The sequence below is a fragment of the Acomys minous genome, assembly GCF_964271855.1.
Source record: "Acomys minous genome assembly, chromosome: 10".
NCBI lineage: Eukaryota > Metazoa > Chordata > Mammalia > Rodentia > Muridae > Acomys > Acomys minous.
Window position 1 is genome coordinate 50,659,862 of NC_140491.1, and position 23,677 is coordinate 50,683,538.

The 23,677-nt window shown below is 46.5% G+C and overlaps 1 long non-coding RNA gene across 4 annotated transcripts; it reads right to left on the reverse strand.

Moving 5' to 3' along the window:
- Window positions 1–1,282: 1,282 nt before the first annotated feature.
- LOC311607047 lies at window positions 1,283–23,179 on the reverse strand. Of its 4 annotated transcripts, none has more exons than XR_014782518.1 (3): window positions 23,164–23,179; window positions 4,421–4,579; window positions 1,283–1,720 (listed from the first exon to the last, which is right to left on the reverse strand). It is a non-coding gene; the product is annotated as an uncharacterized lncRNA (long non-coding RNA). The 4 variants fall into 4 exon arrangements; XR_014782519.1 differs by lacking the exon at window positions 23,164–23,179 and adding an exon at window positions 12,475–12,811; XR_014782520.1 differs by lacking the exon at window positions 23,164–23,179 and adding an exon at window positions 7,105–7,249.
- Between the last annotated feature and the right edge of the window lie 498 nt (window positions 23,180–23,677).

The following is a 23,677-nucleotide window of genomic DNA, read 5'->3' on the forward strand; positions in this document are numbered from 1 at the left end:
AAATAACCCACCCTTGGGTAGCCATGGAGCAATGGTCATGTTTCATCTTAGACTTCTAGTTCGCAGTGAGCAAATCTTAAAGTGATGCAGGAATTGAATCAGATGGGTATACAGGGATGAGAGAAAGGCTGTCAGATACCCAGGGCAGGGAACTGCAAAGCTAGATGGGGCAGGGTGGGGGTGGGGGGCGCGGAGGTCCTGGGAGCAGTTCTCTGTGCTGGCTGTTGCTATGGGATGCAGTTAGGACCCACTGAGTGTGTGTGCCGGAGAACTGCTCCCAATTTTAGGGTGTCACTTCTCAAAATGACTAGTTTTATATATATGTTCAAAATCTGACAAGTTTATTGTCATTTTTGGATTAGTCATTCTTTGTGAATGCAAATGTTGATGCGTATTTTTTTCTTGATTTTATTCAAAGAGCTAAATTGTCAGGAATCACTAAGTCAATTATACTGTGCGAAGTCGGTGTCTGTTTGCAGGATGTAAAGCTGTGACTCTGGACTTGTCTGATGCAAGTCAGGGACACTGAGGATGTGGCCTTTTGTAGAGTGGCCTCAAAAGAGCTGACTGCTTCAGGGTTCCTCCGGACTTCACAATCAAGAGTTTATTTGAAGAAGCTTTCGTGGTTTTCCTACTGCTCCTGACCTCAAATATGGCAGTACTTACAGCATTTTAATACCCCTCTAAATGCAAAGGGAACATTGGAAACATCTGGGTGGGGTTCCACACCCTCAAGGGATTCTTCAGACAAGACGGAAACCCAAGCCTTAATTCAGTTTGGCCTTGAGTCTTTGGACACAGATTGCACTACCTGTGGCTCTATAGGTAAGAAAATAACCCACCCCTCTGGGAGCCATGGTGTGATGCTCACTGTATCTCGCCTTAGTTCCCTGCGTCTTGTAGCTGATCTTGTATAGAATTAGATTGTCTGCCAGATGGTCCCCAGCTTTTTATTTGAGGAGCTCCATCCTTTTGATACAACGAAGTCAGAGTATGTTAAATGTGTTCTGGGGGGCTGGAGAGATGGCTCAGATGTTAGGAGCACTGGCTGCTCTTCCAGTGGTCCTGAGTTCAATTCCCAGCAACCATCTATAATGAGATCTGCTGGCTGGCCTGCAGGTGTACATGCAAGCAGAGCACTGTATACATAGTAAATAAATAATCTAAAAAAGAAAAAGAAATGTGATAGTATCCTTAGTCTACAGAACCTTTTAGTTATTTAATGGCTAATGGGAAAGGTAAATGAAACAGTTCGTGGCCAAACACGCTGAAAGAGGACAAAAGAGTTTGATGAGGACAGAGCACTGATCCCAGTAACTAAGTCAAGTACCCATCCTCAGTAGCTTTTATTGGGATTTATTCATGTTACCATGTTGGACCAGTTTGAGCATCTTTATGTGTGAGATATGCATGTATATGTATGTGTGTGTTCACATGTATATGGGTGTACACATATACAGGTGCGTGTGTGTGTGTGTGTGTGTGTGTGCGCGCGCGCGTGTGTGTAAGCAAGTCAGAGATTGGCACAGAGTGTCTTCTCTGTGCCTAGAGCTGCCCAATTTGGCTAACATAGCTAGCTTGCTCTGAGAATTCTGTCCCTGGTTCCTGAATGCTGAGATTGCAAACATGCTGCCCGGCCTGCTCTGCCGCTCTGTGGAGTCCTCTTGTTTCTGCGGCAGGCACTTTATCCATAGGTCCAATCCTTCAGTAGTCTTTTGATCTGAGGGAAAAAAAAAGTTTTCTAATTCACTTAAGCAGGCTTGTTCCTCACCTTCCTCTGCTGTGCATGACTTCGTTGTGGTGTGTGTGAGCCTGTGTACAAAGCAAGCACGCTATGAAATGGAAGAGTCATGAGTGAAATAAGATACAGAATGCAGAATGTGCATTTGCACTCTCGAGAATGTGATACTAAGCCAGCCTTGGCCATTGTCCTACCTCGCCATGAACAGCATGGGGCCTCTAGTTAACATGGATCCCCAGACACCTTCATTAGTTAATCAATTAATTAATTAGTTAATATCTACAAGGAAGGGTTTGTACCTAAACAAGTTCCTGCCTCTGGGTGATAACAGTAAGCCAGAAGTCCACTTTATTTCTCTATTTTTTTTTTCCTCTTCCTAGCTGAGTGTGGTGGCTCCCACCTATAATCCCAGCACTCAGGAGCATACCACAGAGGGTTGCCATGGGTTCTAAACCAGCCCGAGCTATAGAGCGAGATCTTGTCTCACAATAAAATAAAAGTTTCTCTTTCTGTGGACTTCTGATAGAGACTAAAGACAAGTGTAATTAAAGGGTTCTTACGATGTGGCGGTGGCAGCTTCCTGGCTGTAGAAAGCAAGTCAGTTGATAGAGGCCTGGTCACGTGCTCCCCTGGATGGCTCATTTCCAGCTGACAGGGTGTGTCTGAAACAGCAGCATTCTCCTTTTGTTTTCAAGTGTTGTGTCTGAGCAAAGAGCTCACCCTGGATACCTAGAAGATGATCTTATGGATGCTCAATGTTGAGGTCTCTTCCAAGTAGGTTGAAGTCGTTCACTCGGTCTGTTTGGCATTATAATTTGATTCTGTTTCTTGGCCAATTACTTCCTTTTATGGGCAAAAGCAGTCTATGGCCTGCCTTCTCACAGGCATGTTCCGGAGACTCGGATACATAAGAGAGTGGCATTGGTGTGCTACACGCCCATCAATATTAGACCGTTGTGACAGCTCAGGGAAAAATCCCTTTTGAAGTCTGAGGAATGTGGTCTGGTCCTGGATGACCAGAACCGAAACTTACTGGTTTTTATTGCTCTGCTTACGCCTTTAGCAGGAGAAGAAAGCTTTCCTGTCACTTGAGAGGTCTGTGCAAGAAACCCAAATACAGTCTAGGAGATGGATCAGTGGCTAACAGGCTTAGCACACAGGGCTGAGGGGCTGAGCATGAGTCCATAGAGCCCTGATAATCTAGGTACAGTAAGTACGATGAAGCTGTGGTCCAGTAATCCCGCGATGAGATGGGAGGCAGAGGCAGGAAAATCGCCATATGTCTACAGGCCAGCTAACCCAGCATATGCAGCAACAGAGGCCTGTCTCAAAATGGAATTAGTGTCAACAGCCAAAATGGACCTCTGACCTTCACATGCACACCCTCATACACGAACTCACAGAGAGAGAGAGAGAGAGAGAGAGAGAGAGAGAGAGAGGGAGAGAGAGAGAGAGAGAGAAAGGCTTATAGCCAGCCTGCAGGTAAATATTCATTAAATACTTGAACAGATAAGAACTGGACCTTTCACTTTCATGTGTTGAACTATTTTTTTAATTTCCTAGCAACCCTGAGACCAGAGGATAGGATAAAGCAAGCAGGAAGTAGGAAGCAGGAAGTGTCTGCATGGCCACTCAGGACAGATCATTCTCTCTGCTTGACTCTGCCAAACCTCAAGCAAGGAAGTCTGTCAGCTTAATCCAGAAAGCAAGAGTTCAAAAGTTTTCACTCTTTTCACTTCATGAGTATCACAACAGTGCTCCCTGAAAATTAGCGGCTTAAACATGTTAAGGTGAGCCGGGCGTGGCGGCGCACCTCTGTAATCCCAGCACTCAGGGAGGCAGAGACAGCCTGTGAGTTTGAGGCCAGCCTGGGCTACAAATCGATTCCAGGACAGCCAAGGCTACACAGAGAAACTCTTGTCTCAAAAAAGCAAAGAACAAAGTGAAGCTATCTACAGACGATCTCCTTTCTTTGATTCTCTCTCTCTCTCTCTCTCTCTCTCTCTCTCTCTCTCTCTCTCTGAGTGAATGTATGAAGGTGTGCAAGTGTCATGGTGCTCATGTAAAGGTCAGAGGCCAATTTTGGCTGAAAGTGCTTGCTGCACTGAATATCCTTAATTGCCTGATTAGCTAAACGTATTTATCCCTTGAGAAGGAAAGTAGATGCAGCCGACACAGAACCCCAACACTGGAGTCACTTATTGCGCTGGGCCTAGACCCCCTACACACATGTAGCAGATGTGCGGCTTGGTCATCATGTGGGTCTCCTAAGGATCAGAGAAGGAGCTCTCTCTGACTCTGTTACCTGCCTCTGAATCCCTTTCCCCTACCTGGGCTGCCTTGTCTGGCCTCAGGAGAGGATGCACTTAGTCCGGCTGTGACTTGATGTGCCAGGGTGGGTCGCTACACATGGGGGGGGGGGGGAGCGGCACTCCCCTTCTATGAGGAGAAGGGGGGGGGGAGTGTGAGGGTGAGACTGGGAGAAAGGGAAGACTGTGATCAGGATGAAAAGTGAATAAAGTAATGGGGAAAACGGACATTGAGCCAGTGAAAGGCACTGAAGTGAGGAAAATTAGTAACAATGTCCTCTGTGTGCTAACAGCATAGGAAGGGGCCAGTAAGCACTTACACTGTGATGTACCTGTCAGGCAGAAGGGAAGACCCTTTGGGAGCACATACCTGTGCACTGGGCCAGACTGTTCCCAGTTAAGTTTTGAACCTCGCTTTTCAGGGGGAGTCCATGAGATACCCATGGCAATTGCCACAAAAGGGTCAGTCACGTAAGTTCATAAACCGCCTTAATATTTAAAGCCATTAGACTTGAAGGTTTGCTGTTACCTACAAAAGAAAACATGAATTACTGTAAGAAGCACAGTTGAGCCGAAGGCCTGAACTACCCGCAGGGAAGCGTGACCACAGGAGTAAGGGCTCTGAGTGGTGCAGGAGGGGGCTGTGTCTTGGGGAAAATCAAGGAGGAAAATGGACGCCGAGCTGGCCAGATGTACGATTTCACAGAAATCCGTCTTTGTTGTTTTGGGCCGGGGGGCTGGGGTGGTCAGAACAGCTCCAGCATTGTGCTGGGATAGCTCAGTGACATTTCTATTTCTCCAGTGCGCAAAGAAAGAAACTTGAGACCCAGGCCCTGCCTGTACTGAGTAGTTAGCAGACACAAACACTATTGAGTTTGACTCCCCAGGCCCAAGTTCCTTCTTCTACCCCCTCGTCACTCTGTAATGTCAGAGGGGTGCACACGACCAGGGTGGGAGCAGTCACCCCTTATCCGTCTCACGCACACCTCCTCCCACTGCAGCGAGCAAGGGACAGCAGCACGGTTTCCCCTTAGAGAAGATGCATGGAGTGTGTCAGTGCAGCGAAGGAGAAACAGCTTACAGCACCGTCGTCAACACAGGGGAAAGGAATAGCCACACGGTACACTGCAGAAAAGTGACAAAGATGCCAGGGGGATGGAAAGGATCTAATGCTCCTTGTCAAACAGCAGATGCCAACTTCTATGCCTGAGCCTATTTTTATTGCAGAAACTTAGCCTTCCCACTTCAGCTTTTCAGATACTTCATGCATGCATGAGGACAAAAAGACACAGAAGGTGCACGGTGACAAATGTGCCCTTCTCCATGCTATCCCTCGGTTGCCTTTCGGAAGGCACAGGGGTTGACACACTCCATCCCTCCCCGCTCACTTTTTTTTTTTTTTTTTTTTTGCCTGCTAGAGGCAAAGGGACTTCAAGCTGAATTCACTTCAGTAATAATGCGGGCCTTCCTAATGGAGCAGGACTGAAATATACCTCCTAAAAAATAAAAGATAGATGATAGAGATAGATAGACAGACAGTCAGACAGACAGATAACTGACTTTACTGCTGTAGACTTCTTCTAGAAAGCCCAACTCCTGGTGCCTTTGCAATGCTTGATCTTGCCAATTAAAGATCTTAGTTTCTTAAGAAGTTGGTGAATTTATCCCTTTAGGAAGTCATCCAAAATGTCATCCCGGCTCAGTGAAAAGCCTGCTGCTTCTCACTGGCCTTGCTGAGAAAGCGGTTCTCTTTGCTTTTGACACACATGAACTCAGCTGTTTCCTGCTGCAGCCTTATCGCAGCCTTCAGCAGGAGAGTGTGAGCCGCCCCTACTCTCCTCCCATGTGTCCTGTCTCGTTATCCACGCTCTGGGCCTCCCCAGAGCGAGCACAGACCCCAGGAACTGGAAAAACATACAAGGCCTTGATTGCCAACTCACAGAGTTTCATGTCTCTGTAGTTGCCTTTTTTTTTTTTTTGGTGGGGGGGGAGGGGCGGTGAGTGGGTAGGTCACCCCTCCTGTGATCAAGGGCTCTTCCTCCCCTCATCTGAGGGTAATCTCCTAACTTCCTGCCTGTTGTTCAACCTTTCACCCCCTTTTCCAGCCATGGGGGGATTGGTGCAGGCATCGTAGCAAGTGTCTGGCCTGGCTCTACCTGTGAACTACACAGGGAAAATTCTGCATGTTCTGCATTGCTGGGGCATAAAATATACTGTTTTGTTTTGTTTTGTTTCAATGGCCTGGTTTTGGTTGATAAGAATCACTTGATTTCAAGCTATCATCTTCTCCTAAATTATTTTTTAAAAAAAAGTCCTATTTTGAAATCCCTCTTAAGTGATGACTTACCACTTGGCTGCTTTTCTCTCTCCACACTCAGTGCATGGCACTGACCCAGTGAATAGAGGAGCCATGGTGACAAGAGTTTACTGGGACGGCAAACACATGGGCCTAATATGTCACATGCGTCAGCACATTTCCGGCGCCAGCAGACGGGAAGCCAGCATCACTTGGTAACTGCTGCTTAGTTATCAGGTAGAGAGAGCCACACCCGCTGCTGCGAGCGCAAACCTCAGTGGGCTCCCAGGGAGCCTCATCAGAATGCAGCCGCCACCCTGCACCTCTCTCAACCCAGCCACTCTGGTACCAACAAGTCATGCTGTGTTCCTGTCTTCAGTGCTGCTAAGCTAAAGGGCCCCTTTCCGATTCTCACAAAGCCTCTGCGTGGGCCAACATTAACCTTGCTGCTACAACCCTAGGCCACACTACCTGTCACCTGGACTTCTGCCCCAGTTGCCTCCCTGACCTCCCACTTCCCGGCTTGACCTCCTACAACCTACAAGGGAGCCACAGTTCTCGCTGTAGGCGCTGCTCAGAACCTGTCACCCTCAAGTCTCCCTGCTTCACATCCGGTGTCTTCCTTCGCTTCCTCATCTCGCCATCGCCCTCCAGGCTTCCCCTCTTACTCTGCTCCAGCAGCTGCCCAGCTTTCTGCCCTCAAATGGGACGCTCACTTCTCCCACAAGCCCTCTGCACTCAGTGGGACAGGTACTGACCGACCGCTTCCTCACAGATTGTCACCATGCCAAATCCTTGTCAGCCTTCAGATCTCAACTCCGAGGTCAGCCACACCTCACCATCCGTACCGTCCGTCACGTTGCCCCACGTTATCTCCTCTGCAGCCCTTAGTTACTGCAGCTGGGTTGCTTTATTTGTTTATGTTTGTTGGCTCTCGCTTCCCCATTTGGAAGGCGACCTTCCTTTTTTTTTTTTTTTTTTTTTTTTTTTAAGGCGACCTTCTTAGAGCCTTAGCTTGGCCTTTCCTAGGCTAGCACATGGTGCACATCAGTAAAAGCTTTGAACTGGAACTAATTTCAAGCAGGGGAGAAGGAAAACAGCAGATAAAGATTTCTTTATTGTGCTGGGAATTGGACCCAGAACCTCGTGTACCTCAAAACTCCACCTCCTAGTTACAGCCCTGATGTCGGTGTTTTTAACCCCATAAGACTAATGGTCAGTTGTTTTATTTCTGTGTTCTGGCACACGAGTCTGTGTAAAGGCATTGTGGGACAATGTGCTCTTCAAGCAAGGAGCTTGGCTGGAGGCAACTAGTTGTCCATAAGGCAGCTTTTAAAAATAACCAGGTCAGATCAAGAAGACGTTGGTCATCGCTTTCTTTGCAGGAGTAAAACCTGTGCCTCTGTGTGTGCTTTGGTATGGCCCACCCACTGTTTGAAGGTTCCCTGATTGCTGAAACCTATACCTTGATTTCTGAGCAAGGCTCAGGAGGCAAGGCTGATGAGAAGTAAACACAGGCGCCATCAGTGATTTCTAAGTACCACATAACAATCACTGGCAATTTCTAGGTGATTTCTTAATTTTTCAAATCTGGAAACCCAGCTCTCCTTGATGTGTTATTTAACGTTTTGAATGACTAATGAGTATGCTGGGAAAGTCCCAAGTGACCACAAAACTGCGGCAAGGGCTTCATCAGTCTGTTTGTGCATTTTGAAACACGATCTGCGATGGCTAAACCTAGACTGAGAAACTGCTTAAGAGAAACTGGCCCGTGGGCGTGGCCTTCAGGGCATTTTCTTGATTGGCTAATTGATGTGGGAGGGCCCAACCCACAGTGGATGGTGCAATGGCTACAGGTGGGCGTGGCCTGTATAAAAGAGATAACTGGGCAACCCGGGAGAAGGGAGCCAGTTAGTAGTGTCCCTCTGCGGCTTCCGCGTCAGTTCCTGCCTGGCTTCTCTCAACCATGGACTGTAACCTGCACGCCACATAAACCTTTTCCTCCCCAAGTTACTTTGGCTCAGTGTTTTATGACGCAACAGGAGGCAATCTAGAACACGGTCCTGCTGTGTATCCCAGGCTGGCCTGAAACTCAAATCTTCCTGCTTCTGCTTTTTAAGTACTGAGATTGCAGGCGTGTGTCAAGGAGAGACTTTAAAATCCTGTCAGGGGCTGGAGAGATGGCTCAGTGGTTAAGAGCACTGGCTGCTCTTCCAGAGGTCCTGAGTTCAATTCCCAGCAACCATATGGTGGCTCACAACCATCTATAATTAGATCTGGTGCCCTCTTCTGGCCTGCAGGTATACATGCAGGCAAAACACTGTATACATAATAAAAATAAATATGTAAAATCCTGTCTGTCTCAGTCACTGTTTTATTGACACGAGAGACACCATGACCAGGGCAAGTGGTGAGGAACATGGTGACATGGTGTCACACATGGCACTAGAGAAGTAGCTAAGATCTTCAGGAAGAAAGGAGGAGGAGGAGGAAGAAGAGAGAGAAGGAGGGAAGGAGGGAGGGAGGGAGGGAGGGAAGGGAAGGGACAGGGCCTGCTGTGGGCTTTGAAGACCTCCAATCCCATCCTCACTGACACATCTCCTAACCCTTCCTTGACAACCCGGGAGACCAAGCATGCAAATTGCAAATATTTGAACCTAGGAGGACAAGCTCATTCAAACCTTCACACTGTTATAAAAAGTTAACGAAACAGTGACTGGTTTTTTTTTAAATCAGACTAAATGGGGGTGGATATCCTCTGATGTCATGGTGTCTACTATTTCCATCAGCAGAACTTTATCCTTTTCCCCCTAAAGTCCTCTCTCCGAGGCGAACACCCCTGCCCGTAGGTCTCACTGATTCAGAGGTCAGTGAGGCTTATTAGGCCCATAGAGTCTCATGGGAGAGATCCCAGTAAGAGAGCCCTAACAACGAAGAGGGGTCCTGCTTGCTGATAAGGACCAGATCGGAGTTTTTCTGAACATAGGGTGCACCCAGTGCAGTAGTTGTTGGTCCGCATTGGGATAACGGCATCGTGGGATAAATGATTAATGGGTGAATTTGTGATGAATATTATTAAGTCTAAGAAATCTTTTTAAAGTACAGGAAGTATTATTATGCAATATGAAAAATGGCCAGATTTGCTGGTCTAATCAGGTTACTTTAAAAAATTCATTAAGCTGGGTGTGGTGGCGCATGCCTTTAATCCCAGCACTCGGGAGGCAGAGGCAGGCGGATCGCTGTGAGTTCGAGGCCAGCCTGGTCAAAAAAGCGAGTCTGCACGTATGTCTGTGTGAGGGTGTCAGATCTTGAAGTTACAGACAGTTGTGAGCTGCCAGGTGGGTGCTGGGAATCGAACCTGGGTCCTCTGGGAGAGCAGTCAGTGCTCTTAACCACTGAGCCATCTCTCCAGCCCTGAAGCAAGGCTTTCTAAGCAGCCTTTGACCAGTGCAATGCATGCCACAGGTTCCACGCGTAACTCTATGAGAACTAAGGGCTGTTCTTTATAATAAGAACAGTAACTTTTTCTGGCATTTACTAGGTGTCCATATTGTCATAAACCCTATTACTGTGACAAGGCTAAGAATGGATAAGAAAAACATCTAGAACACAAGCCAGAAGGCGGCCAGATAGGAGGTTGCTGCAGGAGGTCAGGTATGAGATGGCAGAGGCTCGGACCAAGGTGGTGGCAGCCCTACCGTCTCGGGCTCTCGAGGGTTTCCCTGCCAGTTGGAAGAATGAAAAGTGATGAACATCCCAAGTACAGCAGGCGGAGGTGAGGGAGACAGAACCAGCCGGTGGGGAAAGGCTTGATTAGGGGTGAGAAAATGTCCACAGAGCGAGGCATACAGAGAAAGACCCTCTGCAGTGCAGATGGACGACTCCAGAAGCTTGGCCTCTCCTGGAGGGTTGCAGGGGTCTTAAGGATCTTTGAGGGGTCTTCATCCCCCAGCTTACGGTTGGCTAATTTGAACAAAGACAGGGAGGCTGGTAGGTCCCCACATTTGGCATAAACACAGCCTTCTTTGACTTTTAATCCACAGGTTGTGGGGGGTGGGGGATGGGGTGGGGGAAAAGCCCACCAGGCTTTAGTTTTAAGCTGACACTTTTTTTTTGTCTCCATTTGGGAGAGTGAAGAAGGCAGCCATGTTGGAAGTTAATCATCTCTCCATGGAAGTTAATTATCTATTCTTGGCCATTTCCCTATGTGTCTGCCTACGGAAATTAAGTCTGTCAGCAAGGCAGAGCCAGACCCTGTGCGCTTGCTGCTGCCCTTGACCAGGCAGCCTCCTGAGCCTCTACATAGCGTCCAGCAGAGAAGCCCTTCATTTGACTACCAGAGAGGCAGGACCAGAGATGGAAGTAAACTTTTAAAAGACTAAGATCCTAGAAGGTGGCTAGCAATGTGGTTAACGTTAGGGGCCAGTAATAATGATCTCGTCCTTTATTTATTGTAAAACCATAAAATGATAAAGCTAGTAAAGGAACCTGTCAAATGAATCTGGGACTTCGAAGCTTGACAGGTCTGGCAGCAACAATGTAACAACTGTCTGCGGCTGGAGCCCACCACAAACGCAGCCAGAGGGCAGCTGGGAAGGAACACTGACAAGGCACGGGACAGAAATGCTGTCAGAGGTCTGTCAGAGGTCTCAGCAGCAGAAACACAAGTGCTTAAAGGTCAGGAAGTTCCGAGTCAGAAGTAACTGAAAACAGCCACTAGAAGCACCCGAGACATCACCCAGTGTCCTCTTATTTGTGAAAATTGGGAAGCTGGACCTGTGAAAAACAAGAACCGTTGGGTTGGAAGGTACATCCATCCGCGCAGCTATTCTAGAGAGCTTTCTGGCTGCCCGTGACTCAGACAGCCCCCTCTGCACAGGGCCATGAGGAGGCAGGCAGAAATGTGACTGCGCCGGGCAGTTAGAGGCAGTCTATGTTCATCAGTCAGAGACAGGATAATTGTACGTATACCTCGTGGACGTTTACAACAGGTAGAAGACACGAGCTCGACAGACATAAAAGGACACAGAGGGGACCTGAAAACGGCACTGTACAGAGAGACAGAGACGGAGATGAAGGGGGGAGACAGGACCAGCTGTGGCAGTTCACATCTAGAGTCTCAGCATTCAGAAGGCTGAGGCAGGGGATTCGCATTAAGTTTGAGGACAGCATACAGCATGGACTAAGCCAGCCTGGCATTAGATTAAGACATTAAATAAACAAACATGTAAGAAATACAGTGGGGGGCTGGAGAGATGGCTCAGAGGTTAAGAGCACTGGCTGCTTTTCCAGAGGTCCTGAGTTCAATTCCCAGCAACCACATGGTGGCTCACAGCCATCTATACTGGGATCTGATGCCCTCTTCTGGCCTGCAGGTGTACATACAAACAGAATGTTCATATACATAAATAAATCTTTAAAAAAGAAATACAGTGGGAGCCATTGAACAGTATAGATTTTTGTTTGTTTGTTTTTCAAGACAAGGTTTCTCTGTGTAACCTTGGCTGTCCTAGATTCACTTTGTAGACCAGGATGGCCTTGAACTCACAGTGATCCACTTGCCTCTGCCTCCCAAGTGCTGGGATTAAAGGTGTGCGTCACCACGCCCGGCTGAACAGTATAGAAATTTAATATCTATGTTCATAAAGCAACATTATGTGAGACTGAGCATGGTGGTGCACGTCTTTAATCCCAGCACTCGGGAAGCAGAGGCAGGCGGATCGATGTGAGTTCGAGGCCAGCCTGGTCTACAAAGCAAGTCCAGGGCAGCCAAGGCTACACAGATGAAACTCTGTCTCGAAAAACCCTCAGGGCGCGTACTGGGGCAATAGTTCAGTAGTAAAGCACTTAGTAGGCAAGCGTGAGCACTGTGGACCTGAGTTCGTTCCCCAGAACCTATGTTAAAAGCTGGGCAAAGTGACACACACTTAAAATGTCAACACTGGGGAGGTAGCGGCCGGTAACCTTGGAGACTCAGTAACCGCTAGCTTAGCCCAATAGGCAAACCCCAGATCCCAAGTAAGAAACCCTGTCCCCAAAGCAATGTCCTCAGGCCTCCACTATACACAGTATGCATGTGCACAGACATAAACACACACATACAAATTCAGGGAAACGCTTGTACTTACGCATATTTAAACACAATAGAATACCGGCTATGGCGTCAGCCCTTGATGTGCTGTTGTTAGTAAGGCTGACGATGACGGAGGGGAACAAGACAAAATAAGACAGGAAAAGGCCCAGCAGGGAAGGTCACGTGCCATGATCCTCAGAGGGGAAGCAGGTCAAGTCTTTGCACTCAGTTGGAGAAACAGAGATCTAGCCCCGTCTTTCTCCATCTTATGGATGGGATAGTGTTAGGATGTAAAGAGAGGAGCTGTACGGAGGAATGGAAGTCACACCCACTTAAAGAGGTTTATTCGGGAATGCAGAGACAGCCTCTGGAGACACAGGAGGGAAGAGAGGATGGGGGGGAGAGGAAGTGTGGGAGAGAGGGAGAGAGAGAAGAGAGAGAAATGGGAGGCGTTTCCTTTATAAGCTACCTAGCCCACGCACATACGCATGCGCAGAGAGTGCACCCGTGGCTTAGGGGCCTGAGCCCCGCCGGTGGGCGGTGACGTGTTTCCGGTGTGGTTTTGGTGTTGCCTGTTTTTCTCACCGTCATCGGGGCCTTTAACAGGTAGATGTATCGCTGCCTGATTACTAACAGATATGGCGGCTTTTTTTTTTTTTGAGGCACTCAATGTAAATAGCTCTAACAGTGAAACCACGACACATCCAAGCCTAGTCCTTCTAAGTTACAGGGACTTGCAAAACACACGTCCACAGGACGCCGGAGAGTGGGATACAAGAACAAATGGACACTTGTAAACCAAAGGGCACATGCGACCGTATTTATCAAACAGTGGGACCAGGGCGGGGAGGCGAAGAGACATTGTGCAGTTTCACGTCACCAAGCCCAACTCAGTTATTTCTATGCAAGGAGACAAGTTATCTAAAATAATATTACTATGGGGAAAAAAAAACACAGAAGACATGCAGGTGTAAGTCTACGGCGTCTGCAGAGGCCATCAGTTGGCAGTGCGTTGTTTGGTGTCATCAGGCAACAGAGAACGCCTGGGAGTATATAGGGTCTCAAGGTTGTCTTGGTTTCTTGTTTTTGTTTTAAAAAACATATGTTTAACATTTGTTTAAAAAAAATATATATATATATGTGTGTGTGTGTGTATGTATATATATATATATAATTTGTTTCAAGTTGCTCTCAGCCAAACAAGAAGCACGGAACTTCCTTTTGAGGCTGCCCCGCCTGTCCTCCTGCAGCAAAGGAGGGCGTGAACAAAGCCGACCGTCTAGTTTCTCTTCAGAAGGCCGGCTTGGCGTCAGTCCTCACAGCCCCGCGGTGAGAGCTGCCGGGTTGCAGGTCAGTCTTTCTCAGCAGACGCTCTCGGAAGTCACGTGCCCCTTGTTTTTCCGCAGCTGCGAGACGGGGCGGCCTCCCTTCAAGGACTCCAAACAGGAAGCGGTGGTTTTAAATGGAAGTCCAGGAGGTGGGGTAGGAGATGGAGGGGTGGAGCCGTGATTCTTTGAAGTTCTATTATCGTTGGTGCCTGAGAGGCCTTTTGTACCTCAAATCCTGTTTAAAATCACTTTCAGTAAAGTAAGTGGTTCTATAAAACCCAAGGTACTTAGATATTTGAGAATGTGTTTGGCAGTGGTGAACTCACCCCAGGATTTAAATAGAATAATATCAAGAAATGCTTTATAAGTACCCCAAATTCAATTAACAGAAAACTAATTCTAGATGTATGTAAACTTAAAAGAAACCTAGGTGCGTGCCTATAATCCCAGAACTCTAGGGGTGAGGCAGGGGAATGACAGCCCAAGCTACCCAGTGAGACTCAGTCTCAAACATACAAATAAAAACATACAAACTTTGAAATGCGTAACATCCTTAAAGCATATGAAGACTATAATCAAAAACTACCACAGAACCGTAGTCGTTCGTTGGAGGAAAGGAAGAGGCAGTTACTTAGCGGTCTCCGTGTGGTTCCAGTGCCGCGCATTCTCAGAAGCAGCATTTCTGTTTAAGGAGTCTTAGCTGGAAAGAATAGGCCTGTATCATAGCTCCAAAGACAGCCCCCTCTTTATCTCCATGTCAGGTTTATTTGCATTTAGAGACTACATCGTGTAAATTGATGATAAAAGTAATAGTGTAATTCACAAACGGTCTTGCTTTATTTTTATTTATTTATTTTTTTGAAGTGTATGACAGAACACAGGGCACAGGCATCTGCGGGGAAACCCAGAGTTCCTAGACACTCCCTTTGTCTCTCTGTGGGGAGTGTGTGTGTGTGTGTGTGTGTGTGTGTGTGTGTGTGTGTGTGTGTGTGTGTGTTTTGTCCTGACATTCTCTCGGTCTGTCTATCTCAGTCTCTGTCTCTCTGTGGTGTGTGTGTGTGTGTGTGTGTGTGTGTGTGTGTGTGTGTGTTCATCAAGATGTCTTCCTCAATTGTTTCTTCACCTCCATTTTTGAGCTTGGGGCTCACTGGACCTGGGGATCATTGCTTTGGCTACACTGGCTGCTCCCACAGCCACAGGTTTGCACCACCACTCTGGGATTGGGGTTAGGGGTGCTGGGGGATCAGAACTTGGGTCCTCACACTTGTAGAGTGAGCACTTTAGCCACCATCGACCCAGCCCCGATTAATATCTTTTTTAAACCTTATAATTAAATTCTATAGCCCCTTGCAGTTGGCTAAAGTGTTCAGCACTCAGTTTAAAGCAATTTCTGAGATTAGTATGGAAGCATTAGCCAGTGATAAACAGCAAGTCGCACTTTTTATGATATGATGCCTGACTTTGAATTTTTTTTAATTTTTATAAAAATTGCAAGACAAAGACTAACAGAAAAGCAGTTTATCATAAATTAAGTCCCTAGAGAAAAAGCATTTGTCACATATATGCGGCCCTCATTTTCTTAAGAATATTTTACTTTTTGAATTTTCACCCCCAACAGACTTGTTTCTCCAAAGGTGGGCTTCTGAGAAACCAACTTCCTCTGTGTAAAGCAGACAGCAGTCTGCTCTAGAGCAGGAAGTGGCTCACAACCTGCCTTGAGGAAACGTTGCTCTACAGTCCTGGTAGAAAGCCTGCAGCCGGAAACATGGTATGCGTCAGGAAAGCTAAGAATTGGGCCTGCCTTAGGGAAGGGGTTAAGTTTCTCTCACATGCAGCAAGTTGCCTTCTCTCTCTTATATCCCAGAAGAACGTAGCTGTTCCTTGTAAACTAAGTCACCTTGGGTATATCACCCAAAACCTCTGCCACAGTGTCTTCATCTACCGAAGGAAGAGAAAACACTAGTAACCTCTTTGATGGTTCCACGCAAACACCGGTGAGCCCCAGCAGCAGAACTGAGCGCCTGCCCTGCAGGAGAAGGCTTCCCCAGTGTCTGTGGCGTTACTTTGACGTGGGCTGTTGTGAGGGTGGCGAGAGGCCATTTGAACCTCCTGCCATGCTCAGGAACTTTTACTCCAATAATCGGTACAGCCTGGAGGGGCTGCGCTAAACACCTCTCTGTCCTTTGACTCAGCAACACTTCCCGGTCGATCTTCAACCCTAGAGAAATGGTCATCTGTGCCGTTTGGTAGGTACAGGTGGCTACTGAGCTTTTGAAATGTGGCCAGTGTAACTGAGGAACTAAAGTTTTGGTTTTAATTTTCTTTAATGCATACTAAATTTTACTCATCTGCCTCAGTCCCCAGCTTTGTTCTTTTGCTAGTCTGGTTACCACATTTCCTTTAGGCACAGTAGATCCATCATAAAGGATATAGGATCTATATGTGTCTCCTCATTCACTGCGTTTCAAACTGCGTCTTTTTCTACATAGCATTATTTTCTTTCAGCTATGTGTTTGTGTGTCTGTCTGTGTTGGAATATGTTCACGTGAGTGTTCTTGCTGTGGAAGCCAGGAGAGGGCAGAGGAACCCTGGAGTCACGGGCCGTTGTGAGCCAATTGGCATGGATGCTGAGAACCAAACCCTTACGCACTCTGAGCTGCTGTGCCATCTCTCCAGCACCGCAGCCTTCCTTTGGTGAGTAGAAAACTCATTGCTTTTCTTACTGTTCAACAAAGTCCGTGACTTAAGGGAGGGAGGGCTTATTTTGGCTCTCAGTTGGAAGATGCTGTCCATCAGAGCAGAGAAGTCTCGAAGTGGCTAGTCACTTCCTTATCCATAGTTGGTGAGGGGGCAGAGGTCGCTGGTGCTCAGCTGGCTTTCTCCTTTTTAAATTCAGTCTTGGATCCAAACCCACGGAATGGTGCCACTGCATAACGAGTTGGCCGGTCTTCTCGCTTTAGTTAACCCACACTACAAAGGCCCTCATGGAGATGCTCAGAAGTTTGCCTCCTAGGGGGATAAGCTGTAGACCCTGTTACGCTGACAATAGTAACTGTCCCAAACGGTGAGAACAGTTCTGCCAGTAAGGAAACAGAGCAGACAGGTTTCCAGTGTCAGGATACTCCACCGAGTCTGACTTTCCACTAAGAACCCAAATAACCCAATGTACTTTCCAGCGTGGCAGATTAGCTTACATGGCCGTTTGCAGATCTGCAATGAAGAAGGGGGTAATTCTGCTATCAAAGGTCTTTCCGGTACCCAGCCAGTAATTCATGTCCCATGGGTGTCTCTGGGGGCATTTCTGTGTTGTCCTATGGACTCCTGCTCAGAGCCCCATTCTGCACCTCATGCTGAGACCTGTGCCCACCATGCTTGGTCCACGTCTGGACTTTGTTGTTTTTAAATATCAGTATTATCAGCACTTCAGTATGCCCTGTATGCCCGGCTACCAATCAATTAAGACACAGACACTTGTTACATTTTAAGATAGCCTTAGTTAACCTGGGGCAGGGCAGACATTAATCCTCTAATCTACTTCCATAGTGGGGTAGGCATCACACACCTGCCCCAATCCCATGCCATCTGCTCCTGCTAACTTCTGTCAAGGGACCTCCCATCCATAATCTCACATATTTGCTAATGTTCTTCACCTGGGCCAAATCTCCATCCACGCCTGCCTTGTGCAGTCAGTCTGTCTGTCTGTCTGTCTGTCTGTCTGTCTGTCTGTCTCTCTCTCTCTCTCTCTCTCTCTCTCTCTCTCTCTCTCTCTCTCATCTGCCCTGCCCAGGTGGGATGGCTTTTTCTTAATTAGCATCAAAAGACATCAGACCATCCCCCAACAGGACTTGGCCAGACTTTCCTTGGGCAGCCGACTGATTAGAGGCAGCAGCTCTAGAGCCGTGTCTGGAAGATACCCACCAGGCTCTGGGCTCCCAGTCCCCTCCCTTCTGTAATAAATCCATCACTTCAAGTCTTGCTTGTATCAGAGGGGGAGTAAAAAAACCACAAAACTGAACTATTATAAACCAAAGCCAATCTTGCATTAGCTCTTCCCCTCTCTCAGGGAAAGGCTGCCACCTGCTGTACCACATTAGCATTGGGCTTTTCAACAAGGTCACTGAACACCCACTTCCTCTGTTCAAAATTAATGAGTGAGCAACCTCACTGCCTTCCGTTCTGTGGGCCAGGAGTGGAAGCAGGAACACGAACTAGGAGGCACTGAGTAGAGTTAAGAAAAGTCACCTATGAATGGTACCCACGGGAAGCTGGCCTCTCCAGAGCACTGAACCAAGGGCACCTGTTCTCCACGTGTCAGCAGCAGTGTAGCTCACACACACCAGCTCAGAGTAATCCTTGGCAAACACTGACTGGCTTTCTATGTCCTTAGCCTTTCTAGTTTTGTGTGTCCTTATTCTCCACAGCCCCAGCAAGGTTTCAGCGGGTGAGAAGACTAAAAGAGAGTAAAGGTTGACAGCGTGGGGACAGCATCTCTAAGCCAGGTCCTGACTTCCTACGGGACCGTGAACACCACAACTACACATGTTTGTGACAGACCACTGAGGTCTCATCTCTTCCAAAGGTCTCCTCATCTTTCCCTAAATCACTCACTCTGCCAGCTTGTTCATCTTCCTCCTCTCTTTCCTCTTGTCTCTTCCCATTGGCTACCCATTAGCTAGTGTCGTGCGTCCTTATTCTCCACAGGCCTAAGAGGGTTTTGACGGGGGTTTTCCTTTTGATCTGACAGCTGCAGTGTACACACAATGGATTGGCTTCTCCCCTGTTCCTCCAACTACAGTTGGATACCGCGCAGACCTAGCCATTTCCAGAGTAGAAACTCCTCCACAGTTCCCTACAGACGCTGCAAGATGCTATGCGGGCATTTGAAAAAAGTATTTGTTGCCCCAAACTCAGAAACCAGGCAGCAAGGCATTAACAACAAGAAAAAAACAAAACAAAACAAAACACAACAGTTTGGAGGGTAGAGGAAGGTCTCCTTCATACAGAGGTCAGAATGGGGCACTGACATGATGTCCACTATCATCGCCTCCAGAACCCCCTACTCTCCTTCTCCACTCTCCACCCCATCCTGGGTCCCAGTCCTCCCCCTGCCATCTGCCTCCCCCCTCCCCCCCCCCACACTGCCCCCACCACGACCACACAACAAATGTAAGGAACAGGTGCCTCTCACCACAGCCTTGTCCAGGCTATTTCCCACGGCAGCCTCCACCCTCGCAACTTTACCCACAGTGATATCAGTGACGGGTGGACTCAAATATGAGTGAACTGGTGTTTACAGCTAAATACCAAACTTCTGAAAAAATTTACAATTAAAAAAAAAAAAGGAGCAAATATAGCTTTAAAAAAAGCCTAAGAGGAGGAGAAATAATCTTCCAAACAAATGATCAGATCCAAAAACATACATACAAGTAGCATTATAGACTGAACAGGCTATAGTTAGGGATATATATATATATATATATATATATATATATATATATATATATATATATATATATATATATATATATATATATATATATATATGAAGCCAGGTATGGTGTACACTTTTAATCCCAGCACTCGGGAGGTAGAGGCAGGCGGATCTCTGTGAGTTCAAGGATAGCCTGGTCTATGTATTGAGTTCCAGGACAGCCAGGGCTACATAGGAAGACGCTGTCTAAACAACAAAACTTCAAACAAAAACAACAAAAAGCAAGTGAGTGTGTGTGTGTGTGTGTGTGTGTGTGTGTGTGTGTGTGCGCATTCAATAACAAGTAATGGAAAAGAGGCCATGAGTTTGAAAGAGAGCAAAGTGGGGTACACAGGAGGGTTTCTTTTTGGTGGTGGTGGTGGTTGGTTGGTTGGTTGGTTGTTTTTAAGATTTAAATTTTTACTTTCGCATATAAATTACATGTAATGGTGGGTTTGTATGGGAGGGTTTGGAGGGAGGAATAGGAAGGGGAAATGATGTAACTAAATTATTAAAACCTCAAAAACAAAAGAAAAATACTTTTTAAAAAATGTCCTGCTGCCTGGTTTTAATCTTTCTGAGTTTGGGGCAACAACATGGCTGATCCTTTTATTATGTGTAACATTTGGCGGCTTCCGTAGAAAACTGTGTTAGCTTCTTCTCTAAAAAAAGCTTTAGATTTCTGCCCACCACCCTTCACTTGCAGGTGCAAAGACAGGAAGTAAAGCAAGTCATATGGGCAGCAAAGACAGGAAGGGCTGGGTGCGGTGTAAGGGACAGCTTTTGGGAGATGCATCAACAGCAGGGAAGCAAGATGAACCATCAGAGGATCTGGCCCTCCAGTACAGTGTGTGTGTGTGTGTGTGTGTGTGTGTGTGTGTGTGTGTGTGTGTGTGTTGGTGTTGTAGTTGTATTTCTGTTCCTACATTGTGTATATGAGTGTGTGTGTTGTATTGTATTTCTGTTTCCTACATTGTGTATATGCATGTGTGTTGTGTTGTATTTCTGTTCCTACATTGTGTATATGCGTGTGTACGTGTGTGTGTGTTTTGCAGTTCTTTGTTTTTGAGACACAGTCTAGTTGTGTTTTTCAGACTAACCTTGAACTCTAAATTCCCCTGCCTCTGCCCTCCGCCCTCCTAATGTAAGGCCTGCAGACATGCACCATCATGTCCAGCCATCAACATTTTATTTGTCAAAGTGTTATGTAACCATACTGAATATTTAGGATTCCATCTTCTATTTCACTTTCTGCCTCTGTGACTTTCTACTGCATTTGTTTTACACACAACGTCATAATTTACCCAGCATTTTTAATGGCCTAAGCTATGTTTTTATTATGTCAAAACTTACCCTGCTGTTAAAGATGTAGTTTCCTAGCTGTTCATTAATAGACATCTTTGTAGCAAGGACCTTTTCCCTGCAGTAACTTATTATCTGTTCGAGTGAGAGCCCATAGTGACTCCCAACAAATATTTATTTTATAAAACAACTAAGTTATTTATAATCCATTATCAAGAATGACAATATAGGCTAAACATTAAAACAATTCTGCTACCAGCAAGCAGAGGATCTCTTGGTCCAGATTACTAAGTGGCTTTCTAAGGGAATTTTACTTATCTTTATCTTAATGTCAAACAATAGCACATCCTTCAGGAGGCAGAGGCAGGCAGATCACTGTGAGTTCAGAGACCAGCCTGGTCTACAAAGCAAGTCCAGGACAGCCAGGGCTACACAGAGAAACCCTGTCTCAAAAAAACCAAAAAAAAAAAAAAGAGAGAAGAAGGAGAAGGAGAAGGAGAAGGAGAAGAAGAAGAAGAAGAAGAAGAAGAAGAAGAAGAAGAAGAAGAAGAAGAAGAAAGTGATAACATATTTTTAAGTCTTGCAAATTAGCAAGAGCTCAGAATGTGACAATGTTGTTGAGATGGAAGGTCATGGAAAGTCTAGGTCACTATGGAAAATGTGGGGGAAGAAAAGAAATGTGGATCATGTTTTTAGTTGTTTTTAAAGTCTATATTTGACTACTATTTAATATTTCTTTTCTCTAAGTCTTCTTTCTGACTTGAAGGCAGAATATGTAAGGAGATCAGTTAACCGCCCAAGTTTTGGCTCTTCAGTTCTAGGCTGAAATGCCACATAGTTCCTTCCAAGGTAAGGATGGGGTAGAGAGAAGAAACTAGAGGCCGCAGGAGGCAGCTAAGCCGATGTCCCCAGAACAGTTGTCCTAACTTCACTGGGAGTTCCCTGGAGAATCTGGGACTTTTTCCCCAGACTGGCAAAACCAAAAATCTACATTTTATCAAGGGCTCCGTGTAATTTTTAGGAACACTGAATTGGAAAAGCAATGCTGTAGATAGTGAAATTGCTATTGCCAGGAATGAAGCCCAATGCAATGGCTCAGCTGATAAAAGCGCTTGCCACGTACCTGATGACCTGAGTTTCAGTCTCAGAGTCCCAAAGCAGGAAAAGCATCAACTCCCAGGAGTTGTCTTCTGACCTCCTCACGTGGACCATGGCACACACACACCAACAATCACCATCCCCAACAACAATACTAAACGCTGTAAAGATAGCAAACAGCCTTCTATAGCTTTATCTTGTTCTATTAAAAACATTCTCAATAGTATAACCTAGATTTCAGAAAAGTCAAATGCATTTTGGAATGTTTTAAATATAAGCTTAGTGTCTCATAGCGACTCACAGCCACCACTGCTTTAAAGCAGACCTTATTTAACCATCCTAGCAGCTTGGGGACACAGTTGGTAAAGTGCTTATCCAGCATGCGCAAGCTCCAGGCCTCATCCCCACTGCAATGACACCAGGTGTAGTGGCTGTACCTGTAATCCCAGCCCTTAGGAGATGGAAGCAGGGGATCAGAGTTCAAGGCCATCCTCAGTTACAGACTCAAGACTCTCTGGCTTTAAAATGAAAACTACCCTGGAAGTGGTGGTGCATGCCTTTAATCCCAGCACTCAGGAGGCAGAGGCAGGAGGATCACTGTGAGTTCAAGGCCAGCCTGGTCTACAAATGGAGTCCAGGACAATCAAGGCTACACAGAGAGACCCTATCTCAAAAAACCAAAAACAAACAAAACAAAAATTAAATTAAAATTACAATTTATACAATCTCTAGAAATGGTTTTTCAACACCACTAAAATTCTTCCTGTCACCAACTGAAATGGCTTCTACGAAGTGGGTTTCCCTGACAGGAAGGAACTTGCTGTTCTACTTGATCCAGAATTATATACACTTAAATGACTGGTTAAAAAGGCAAGGTTTGGACCTTGCCTGGGTTTTCTGAGTCAGAATGTCTGCAGGCGATAGAAAATCGTACACCCGACTCTAATGCACCAACAGCTTTGAGAACCATTGTCATTTCAGTTTTGGCAAAAACCAAAATGTCTGAACAGTATAGCACTGTACAATCAACTCAGGCACCTGGAGAACCTAAGTTACAAGCAGAACCCTGATACATCACTTCTAGGTTTCCAATGAGTTTAACTTGCTGGGGCTGGAACATGTAGCCTGGAGCGAAGAGCCACTCACCCGTACTTTGATTCTCACTCCTCATTGGCCCTGTCATCTACTTCAGGAGGAGAGACTGGCATAAAGAGTCCAAAGTGGGCCGGGCGTGGTGGCGCACGCCTTTAATCCCAGCACTTGGGAGGCAGAGGCTGGTGGATCGCTGTGAGTTCGAGGCCAGCCTGGTCTACAAAGTGAGTCCAGGACAGCCAAGGCTACACAGAGAGACCCTGTCTCGAAAAACAAAACAAAACAAACAAACAAACAAAAAGAGTCCAAAGTGGTACCAAAAACTCAGCAGGTTGAAACGTGGAAGAAGAAAGATAAAGAGGAATTCTGGGGGAGGGCGGCTGTATTAGTTAATTCTCTCACTGCTATGCAAAAAGATGTCTCATAAAAGTATATTACAGAAGGATTGGCTTACTTTGGCTCGAAGTTTGTAAGGCTACAATCCGAGATGGCATGGAAGGCATGGTGGTTCACAGGAAGTGAGGCAGCTGATCACACTGTGTCACAGGAAGTGAGGCAACCAATTACAGGGTGTCACAGGAAGTGAGGCACCGATCACAGTGTCACAGGAAGCAAAGAGAGATAAATGTTGGTGCTCATCCGGCTTCCTTTCCTCCTTTCATTCCACCTGGGATTCTACTCTGTGGATGGTACTGCTGACATTCAGTGTGGGATTTCCCTCCTCAACTAAAATTCTCCATAAACACTTTCAACAGTCCTGCCTAGAGGCGTATCTCCTAGGTGACTCCAGTGAAAGCAGACTGGCCAGGTTAACCACCAAGGTAGCTGTGCTACAGTGAAAACACAGAGGCTGTCAAAATTGCTTGCTACCATCAGAGGTCATATATCACAACAGAGCCACCAAATAAACGGCAAGTGACTGGACCAGTTGACATCAGTTGGCCTCTTTTATTTGCTTCTAGGGTTAA